The sequence below is a fragment of the Andrographis paniculata genome, unplaced genomic scaffold, assembly GCF_009805555.1.
Source record: "Andrographis paniculata isolate CXL003 unplaced genomic scaffold, ASM980555v1 Contig11END, whole genome shotgun sequence".
Lineage (NCBI taxonomy): Eukaryota > Viridiplantae > Streptophyta > Magnoliopsida > Lamiales > Acanthaceae > Andrographis > Andrographis paniculata.
In genome coordinates, this window is record NW_026137391.1 from 3,028,373 (window position 1) to 3,038,664 (window position 10,292).

At 29.8% G+C, this 10,292-nt stretch overlaps 1 long non-coding RNA gene and 1 other non-coding gene across 2 annotated transcripts; both read right to left on the minus strand.

The window, feature by feature from the left end:
- Positions 1-477: 477 nt before the first annotated feature.
- Positions 478-1,695, minus strand: LOC127250767 (uncharacterized). Its single transcript, XR_007838785.1, has 5 exons — positions 1,584-1,695; positions 1,442-1,492; positions 1,308-1,377; positions 1,089-1,215; positions 478-924 (listed from the first exon to the last, which is right to left on the minus strand). It is a non-coding gene; the product is annotated as an uncharacterized LOC127250767 (long non-coding RNA).
- Positions 1,696-9,931: 8,236 nt separating this feature from the next.
- On the minus strand, positions 9,932-10,005 carry TRNAT-AGU (transfer RNA threonine (anticodon AGU)). The gene has a single exon. It is a non-coding gene; the product is annotated as a tRNA-Thr (tRNA).
- Positions 10,006-10,292: the final 287 nt, after the last annotated feature.

Sequence of the window (10,292 nt, forward strand, 5' to 3'; positions counted from 1 at the left end):
CATTTTGATTAAGATCAAAGGATCACAACCTCCAAGCAAACAAGTAACTTCGACCGAGTCCGGGTTGCAATCGGTCCATCTAAGATCAGGTTTGGGTGATCCGGAGCCGTGTGACAAACGAATGTCCACATGAGATACGTGATTGCGGATATTCACAACATGGTTCTCTACCTTCTTATTGGTGAATGAACCTGTAACATCCTTATTGCTAGTGCTAAAAGATAACTGTACAGGGGGGACTGTCGAAGTCAATGACTCTAATCCAAAATTGCAATTTTTCTTATCACGTTGTACTAGCTTGAGAAATAATTCTTCTTGATCGTACTTCGTTCCCTCTTGAGGTTGGATGGCTTCAAGGTCCTTCTAATATGATTTCAAGTAAAACACCAAATATTAGTTTTGAAAAAGACTACTTGAATAAAATATCAAATTTTAGTCTATTGATTTCAAAATAACTAACAATTTGTCTTGATCGCGAGTTTATGTAATTCTTTCGATTGTGTCCCTTGATGAGGATCCATATATATGTTACAACCTTATTGAACCCTTTTTTAGAAGAACAAATAATATATTAATCATTAAGTTGGATGAATGTTAATCAAAATAAATAAGTAAATTATTACATACCAAATTTTCTAATGTCTCCACAAAAGATCTAGACCCCCCAGTATGTGTTGACTCAATGGGTGCAGACGCATTACCTCGACTTCTATTCTTTTTGGCAATTTCAAAGTTTCCCTTTGCTTTATCAGAACCTCATAACATACGCCACTCAGCCAAGACCGTCTTATCAATTTGCTCCTCCATTTTCCTCCCCTGGTTCACTCGAATATGATATATCCATTGAGGATAGATACCCAATGCCTTCAACTCATAGTAATGCCTTACTTTTCTTTCAACTGAAGGGTCCCCAGTGACATACTTCTACATTGCAATGTCATATGCACATACATTAATATTAAGAGTTCATCAAATAAGAACAATGTAATTTATCATAACCTTCTGTGTAAATTAAGTATAATGTCAATTAACAAAATAGATACACAAATTGTTGATAAGATTGATATTTAATATGTAAATCTACTAACCTTTAACTCACGCCAATACCACTCTTTTGTATCTCTTGGGACCTTCTTCCATGTAGTCCCAGTCGGATGAATATTTGAGCGGAAAACTTTGTGAAATTTACTCGCAGCTTCTCGAGGCCAAAAAATGCTGAAATATTGCAAAAATTGGATGATTTAACCTCTTATAAATACTTTTGAAGAACTTAATACTTATTCAAATAATTAGAATATAAACCAAACCTCTCGTCTCATGAAATCCTAATGGAATATTGTTGCATGAAGTTAGATGCATCTGTAGATGAAGTTGAACCTGCATTACATGACAAATTTAATACTAATTTGCACCAATGTTATTTATTACATTTCACACTTACCCAAAGCCCCTACATTTGTAGCCTCAACATCAGCTATTGGCGAGTGTGAACCTACATAAGATATTTATACGAGAGAAGTTATATTAAGATACATATATATATATATCTTTGTAATTTAAGTTTTCTTTTTTTTTTTAAGTACCTAGATCATTTGTCGGATACGGTGGTACAACCTGACCACCCTGACTCTATGCGCGGGTCCTTCGCTCAACAACCTCATCAATCTGCCTTTGTCTCTCATGTTCATCAAAATCCTGAGACATCGGCAATATGTAATAATTAGTCACATCATTCAATTAGTATCTACATATTACCTAAGTGCAGAAAAAAAAAAAAAAGTATGAACTACTTAAAGAATTATGTTCTAGCAAGAATAATCATCTTAATCATCGTCCCTTTAAAAATATACTTCCTCATCATCATCTGATTAATCTAATAGCGTCAAAGGTAGACCTTCATTACCCCCAACTGCTACTAGGTTCAAATCATCAACAACGCTAAGGATTTCAATACCACCTGGTTGTACGATAGCATCTTGGTAAGATTATTATTCCGTTGACATATTTTCATCCTCATTTTTTAATTTTAATTCAACCACGTGGCTTTAATCTATAAACTGCAAGCCAAGCATCTTTGTCTCTTTTTAAAATTGGGAATGGAATGTAACATACTTGTGTTGCTTGCACAGTCAAAATTAATGGCTCATATGTCGGCACTCCAAGTTGTAGTTGTCATGTTTTTTGGTACCCATGCCTATTGTGGATCAAACCATTAGATTTAAAAAATACACACCGTTTAATCGAAAGGTTCAAGAATTCTTTTGTACTTTTCATTTAATAGTCACTTTCTAAAAAAAAGATTGAACATAACTAAAATTATCAGCAGACCAATCAATACTTACCCTAATTTAATTAAACAAACAACAACAACAACAAATAATAAGTAAACTAACCTAATAAGTCAATCCTAAACTAATAGCAGCCCAACACTAATGGATGTAGTAACAATATATGCTAATCTAACTAATAAACAACAAACTCAACACTATATATACAACTAGAAACTAATTTAATATTATCTTCAGTGAGTTTAGTCTATGTTATGCATTTCACACTTTTATAGTTTTCAATTCTTGTTGTCGTCATTATTTGGTCTTTATGAAGACAATATCATAGACCACCTACCCTTAATAACATTCTACTAAATACCTCAAACATTTTTTTAAAAAAATAATAATAAAAATTTAATGCAATATAATTACAACCTCAATTCAAACTAATTGTTAAAACCATTTTCTATTCTCCCACAAAACATCAGGAAAAATACTAAAAAAGTCAAATTTTAGCTTTACACAACCAATTTCACCTCACAATAATTGCCAAAAGCATTTCATATTCCCCAATCTAAACTTAATTCAGAAATATTCAAATTTTCTTTCCATGAAATTGGATTAAACTAAAAGTACTTAAATAAAAATCCAAATCGGATATGAATGAACCTAGTGTGTCACATCATGTATGTATTAATTCATGTACAAAGAAAGCTTCTACCATCCCAGCACACCTAACAACATCACTGGAAACTCTAATTTTTCCTTCTATAAGGCATTTTCTCATCCTCATCAATCATAAATGTATAACACATGACACATATCCATGGACAAAATGCATATTCCATCTTTGAAAAGTCCAAAGCAGTTTATATGTGTCTTCCATTTCCATACAGATTGATAAGCAATCTAAATTTAAAAAAAAAAAATGCTGACTTTCATAGTGTTCAAAAGATAAGCATAAAATAAAACTGACGAATTTTTTTTTTTCCGCAGTTACTTGTAGTTATAAAGATTCATAAAACATAAGAGACCTATAAAACTCTTGCCATATTTGTAAATACTTTTATTAAAAGAACCAACAACATTCAATAAGCATATCTCAATACACGAACAAGGAGAAAATAAATCACCGCATATCTCAAAGTGAGTAGAGCTTCACTTATTATCATATTACAGAAATAAGGTTGTCTATTTTCTAGCTACCACGCAGAGGATCAAAACACAGAACTCTTTGCTGATTTTCAACCTAAACGATTAGCTGAGAAGCCCAACCAGTTTTGTTCTTACAACAACATAAGACTTCAAATATCAATCGAAGAAAACATTTACACACATTCCACTAAGAAAGACCAACGAATTTAAAAATTCTACCAACAGGTAAAATGGAAGTAACACGAACACCAATACACTTCATAAACTTGCCGAGCAAAATCTTTAAACCGCTGTTGGCACCGATCTCCACTGCCCCACCATACTAAAAAAATGAGAGAGAAAATGTCCAGTGGTTCCGGTCTTGTGAATAAGGGTTTTAATTTGAAATAGTTTGAATCATAGTTGCCCAATCACTTTGCATTCAGACAGGCAGTTACGATTCAAACCGAAATCGGACACAACAAAATCGAACTGTTCTTTGCCAAACTGTGAACTGCCGCTTTATGATTTAAACCGACAATTCAGCCATTTCTATGTATCTTTTTAAATTTAGATACGCCCAGGCTCACCGGTCAAACACTAGCAGACACCTGAGCTAAACAAGAGGATGGTTGAAGAAGCTGAAGCCGAGCAACAGCGTGGGTGAAGCAGTAAAAAAAAGAAAGAAAAAAAAGTGAAAAAGGAGGAATAAATCAAGGAATGAGGAGGAAGAAGAAGAGAGAGAGAGGCGCAAACCTTGTGCAGGCGGTGGCAGAGCATTGTGTATATGTATTGTGTTGTGTGATATTTTAATTAGCGCAAAAACATTAAATAAAATAGATATTTTATACTACTAATAATTTAATTTAAATTAAAATTATAATATTTTTATAAAAATAAAAATAATATTAATATTAATAAATATTTATTAATGTATAGAAAATTAGTATTAATTTATAATTTTTAATTATATAATTTTAAATTATTATTTTTGTATATTCCTATTTGAATTGATAAATAATTATTTTATAAAATTTAAAGATTATTTAATATTTTAATAATATTATAAAAAATTTATTAAATTAACCGTTTGAACAAGTCTAGTTAGAATCTATTATTTTTTGTAGGATTTTAATCTATCCGTAGCAATTATTCTCACAATTTTGTGATGAATAAATTTCATAAGAATTATTCTCTCATAACTTCTTTAAATTTCATAGCAATTATTCTAGCAGATTTGTGATGACTAAATTTCATAGAAATTATTTCCTCATAATTTATTAAAATTGCCATGAATCACATAGTATATAATAAAAGTGATAGTTGATTTGCAATGAAATGAATACCATAGTAATTATCCGTACTAAAACTTTATTTATTTTTTTTTTTGTTTTCCCGTAGTGCTATTTATCTACAACACCAACATCTGGCACCACATTGTCATTAAAGTTGGTGTTTTCGCCTTTTACTCTTAAAATTTTATATATTTTTTTAATTATTAAGATAAGGCTAAGAATTCTAGGGAAAGAATTTCTATTTATTGTAATAATTATTATTATTTATAGTAAAAGCGCTCAAGAAAGCTTCTAGACAAAAATTTGATTTTCTTAAACAATTCAAAATAATGTGATCATCGGATGGTTGTGCTTTTGGCTGGAATTAATTCGAGGGTATTTTATTTACTAGAAGTTCCTTACGTATTTTATTATAAAATAGATATAGACTTCAACAAGTGATGTTGATGTTGAATTGGATTTAGATAATGGAGAGGATGAAATGATAAGGAATACACAAATTAATTGTTTTTCAATTGAAGAAATAAAAAAAAAATGTTTTCTTGGCCAAATCATAGAGGATGATGCTACATGCATCTTATACTCTATATTCAGAATATGCTCGTACGAAAGGATTTATCATAAAAAAATGGGAGAAATATTTATTGTAGAAAGCAATTAGATTTTCTAATAGAGAAATAGTATTATTGCTCTTGTGAAGGTGTAAAGAACAATAAATCATTTGCAAAAAAATTAACTGTGAAAATATAAGTTTTCGATGTGGATGTAATACAAAATTAAAGATTTCTCAAACTGAGGAAAATATGTGGAGAATTACAAGTTTTAAGTGGGAGTATAATTATACTTTGAATGATCCGGATGAGGTTCATTTGATACGTTCACAACGTGGATTAATAGAAGAGTATAGAATTGTGTATAGTATTTTATTAAATGACGGTATACAACTCATAAAAGCATACAAGTTGATAAAGACCATTGTCAATGAAGAGAATAATATGGGGTTTACTAAAATATATGCAATTGATAAAGGTACTAGGGAAAGGGGAAAAAAGTAGAAATTAATTGATAGAGGAGATGCAATTTCAGTGATTCAATATTTCAAAAAAAATAAATAAAAATAAAAATTCAAGAGCCAGATTTTTATTGGAATATAGAAGTAAATGATGATTATAATGATAATATCACTAGGTTAAACTTAATTTTTAGGAATTTTTAGTTTTTAGCTGATTATGCTTGCTTTGGGGACTTTCGACACCATCGTACAAACAAATATGTGTTCCGATAACATGGTTCGCCTAGTTTGATTTGTCTTGTCGAACCTATTTTGCAGGGTATTAGGTACCCAGTCCACAATTTCTGCGGGTTCCCACGTCATAAAAAAAATATGGGTTCCGATAAAAATATATATATAGGTTGGTGTATGCCCCTTTTTGATGGTATTAATCACACAATAAGAATATCATGTTTGGTTTTGCATTCTTGATAGATGAAACCAAAAAAAAAAAAAAAATCATTTAAAGGACTCTCTGATGTATTTCTTGAGTCAATGGGCAACCACCAACCTAGAGTGATTTTCAGCAATCAAAGTCAAGCAATGATGAATGCAATACATCGTAAGTTTTCTAATGTTTGTCATAGATTATGCCAATGGCATTCTGGTCAAAATTCTCTTCACACTTTGGAAATTTAAATAGTGATGTAAAATTAAAATCTTTATGAAAAAACTGTATGAGTTTCTGTAAATCTGAAGATAAGTTTGAAGCAACATGAAAGATACTTGGGGATAATTATGGTGTTGGAAAAAATGATTTGTTTTCTTTTATGTATAAAATAAGGCAAAAATGGTCAACAACCTTTAGTCTTGATATATTTTTTTGGGGACTCATGGAAACATCTCAAAGTGAAGGAACTAACACAACACTGAAAATTGAAATTCAAAATAGCACATCTACCTTATTACATTGTGTTCATAGCTATGAAACAATTTTAAAACATTGGCGGGAAAAATAGAAGACAAATAATATTGAATCATGACATAAGATCCCCCACTTTTTAGTCCACACAATTTATTGCTAAAAAACAAACTGTTATGGTGTATACACATCAAAATTTAAAATTGTTTGACAATGAGATGCGAGGATAATTATCGGTTGAATGCATTGAAAAACCACGAGATTCAGCTTCTTACTTGAGGATTTTAAAGTGAGGCCTTTTAACGGTGACTCAAATGGTCACGTTCTTCATCTTGACAATCAAATAGCTGAAGTTCAATACCCATGTCATAATTTTGAAACTACCAGTACGCTATATAAACATCTTTTGAGTGCATATGCTTATACTTGTCAAGCAAGTATTCCGGATAAGCATATTTTTATGTTATATTAACCCTTATTTTTCTTTCAAATTTGACAGTTATTGAATTTAGAGTGTTCTATAAAGGAAACCACAATATTTTTGTTCATTCGTTCCAAATTCATTTGATAATACAGTCAATTTCTTTATATAAGGAAGTTGTTCAATCTCACTTGAATTAGTTGCTTTTAGACTCAGGTATGATTTTATTTCTACTCATTTTCATTTATTTTTTTATTAGTTATTAGTAAAAAAAAATGTCACCATATTATTATTAGTGATGTGGAATAATTAATCTAGTTGAAATGTTGTTTGTTATATTATTTAATATGTGTTGTATATATATATATATATATAATTTTGTATACAATATTCATTTTATGATTATATTATCATGTTTTTCAACAGGTGTACTAGACGATGATACTAACGAATGGATTTTTTTTAAGAATTTAAGTAGAAACAACTTATCTTAGTTGTGCACTTTATACATTTTGTATCTTTTACTTCAATTTTTGTTGAAAGAATGTTGGTTTTTTCTTTTTTTTTTTTTTTTTTGTTATAACAACTTGATTGTGAATTGCAATGTGACAAATTTTATCAAATGTTCATTTGGTATTTCACCTTACACATATAGGCACTAATGTCCCCTAGCAACAGTTGAATATACAAGTTGGAGGAGGACAACATGGGCTATGAAACTGTCTCTTCAAGAGAGCCTTCTTGCACCTTCCGTTAGTAGCAGTAAGACACATACATCATTTATCTCTATCCTTTTTGTTTGTTTATTTGTTTGTTTCATTGTCTATGTTCTTTACTCTCTTAGAAATATTGTGTTCTTTACTTTCAGAATCAGCATGTATGCTTCACATAATACTTTATTATTTCTAACCAAATGTAGACTGTATATGACCTATTTTTCTAGGTGTTAGCATTTTTGTTCTTTGAGCAAGACACACTTTTAAATCATGTCACCAATGATGAAAGCTCTTTTCTCAACCATTTTACAATACTAATGAGTAAATTTTAGTTTATGTGTCATTATATCCTCCAAGGCTGCTAATATATCTTATTACACTTGGTCCAACTCATAATTGATGGATTGTCCAACTGCTAATATATCTTATTACACTTGTTGAGAATAGTAATGCCTAAATTATGTTGATACAATGATTGTAATGAAGGTATCATAATTTTTCAAATGTGGAATAGCATATTTTTCGTATATCAAATGGTATGGTGTTAACCCAATTTTCATATCTTTTGCATTCCAATACACCCATAAAAATTTGGGCAAAATTTCTATGTCAAAATCTTGGATTTTGTTCCCATAATGGGACTAAAGGTCATATTTACGGTCTTCTCTTGTTCATTCGTTTGTACATATATGATGATGAATACAGAAAATGGATACCATATTAGACCAACAACACTTTGATCTTACCACCTATAAATACAATACCTTAATTAATGGTAATTGTCTATAGAATATAAAACATGTACAATTTTTCCATCGAAAAATAGATTATGTCAATTTGGTTAATGCTTGTGTATGGGGCAACTTCCACCCAGTTGGTGAAATAATATTGGTCAACCACAATAAAAGAATATTGTCCCGTAAGAAATAACTTGGTGGTGAAATCATGAGTTCAAATTCCCGCACCTTAGAATAAAAATTTAGGTTCGACTAGGGTTTACTCCGACCGTGGTTCTTGAGAGGTTTGGCATACCCTAGCATATACTATGCACTATTTGCTTATTTTCGACAAAACTTTTTCATGCCATAAAAATGCCCATTTCATGTGACGACCTACTTGGCTTACATATAGTGCCTCGTGAACTTCTTTTGAAAAATTATGACTATTTAGATAAGAGTGTTGGAAGAATTTTTGGTTTGGAGAGTTTTGGATTTGAATTGTTTTGGTAATCTATAATTAATATAGATAATAAAATTTTACATAATGAAAAAAAAAAAAATTAGTATTAATAGAAAATTATTTAAAATAATAGAAGGTACAAACCAGGTCAGACAGGAAAGTCACACACAGTCACAAGTCCAACTCCTACATCATTAGGTCATCCTTTACACGACTATTTATTATAACATATTTCATATAACAAAGAGTGGCTCCCACTACTTTAATATATTAATACATTTTAAAAGAAAATATATTTTGGTGGGCTTTCTAAGGCAATCGTGCATGATTCTATTTAGGGTGTATTTGTTTGGGAGTTTGGATTTTGAATTGAGATTTGAATAGTAAATATTTAAATTTGAATAGTTGTATGACGTGGTATAAATAAATATTGATTTGATATTTTAAATATAAAATTTATTTTTAATATAATATAAAAATAAAAAATAGGTGTGTGTTTGATGTTTTGAGAAAAAAAATTATGTGTGAATAGTATGAAATATGAATCCTCCAAAATCCTCTAAACTCTATCAAAGTGAAAATCACTATCGATTGTTTACTAATAAAACTCATTGTCAACGAAAGTACACTTCAAAAATCTCCATTTTATTTCTTAATTTCCTTTTAAGATGGATTGACAAAATATTGCTTGAATGATTCTGTCCAATTTGTAATGCTTTCTTAATTTTCCCAAAGTATGGGCACATGACGAATATCCAAACTATTCCCCACATAAAAATATAGATTTAATTGTGCTAAATTATTCGCATCACCATTTTATGATATATATTAATTTCTTAATTTTTTTTTTATTATTTCAAAGTTAATATAAACATAATTAGTGTGGTAAAATACAGTTAGTAAGGTGAAATAATAAATTCAACAAGAATTTATCTTACTTTGTTGTTCCTGTTAAAAGTTGAAATTAGCTTTAAAAAATATTGATTTAAAGGAAATTATAATATGCTCTTGTTGAGAGTCGAACTCAAGACCTCCCGCTTACTAAACGGGTGCTCTAACCAACTGAGCTACAAGAGCATTTATTTTGTAAATTTTCAATTACTTATTTATACTATATAAATTTAAATATAGATATTTGCCATCTCCAGAAGGTGTACTTTTAATTATTACTCCCTCCGTCCCACGTACCATGTCCACAATGTCGTTTCTATCCGTCCCATATTCCATATCACTTTTCCTTTTCGGAAAATGATTATACACTTTAATCTCATTTAAAACTTTTTAATTTATTTATTTTTTAATTTTAATTAAACTAATTAGTTATCTTAATCTTAATTTATAATTATTTATATTATAGGATAATT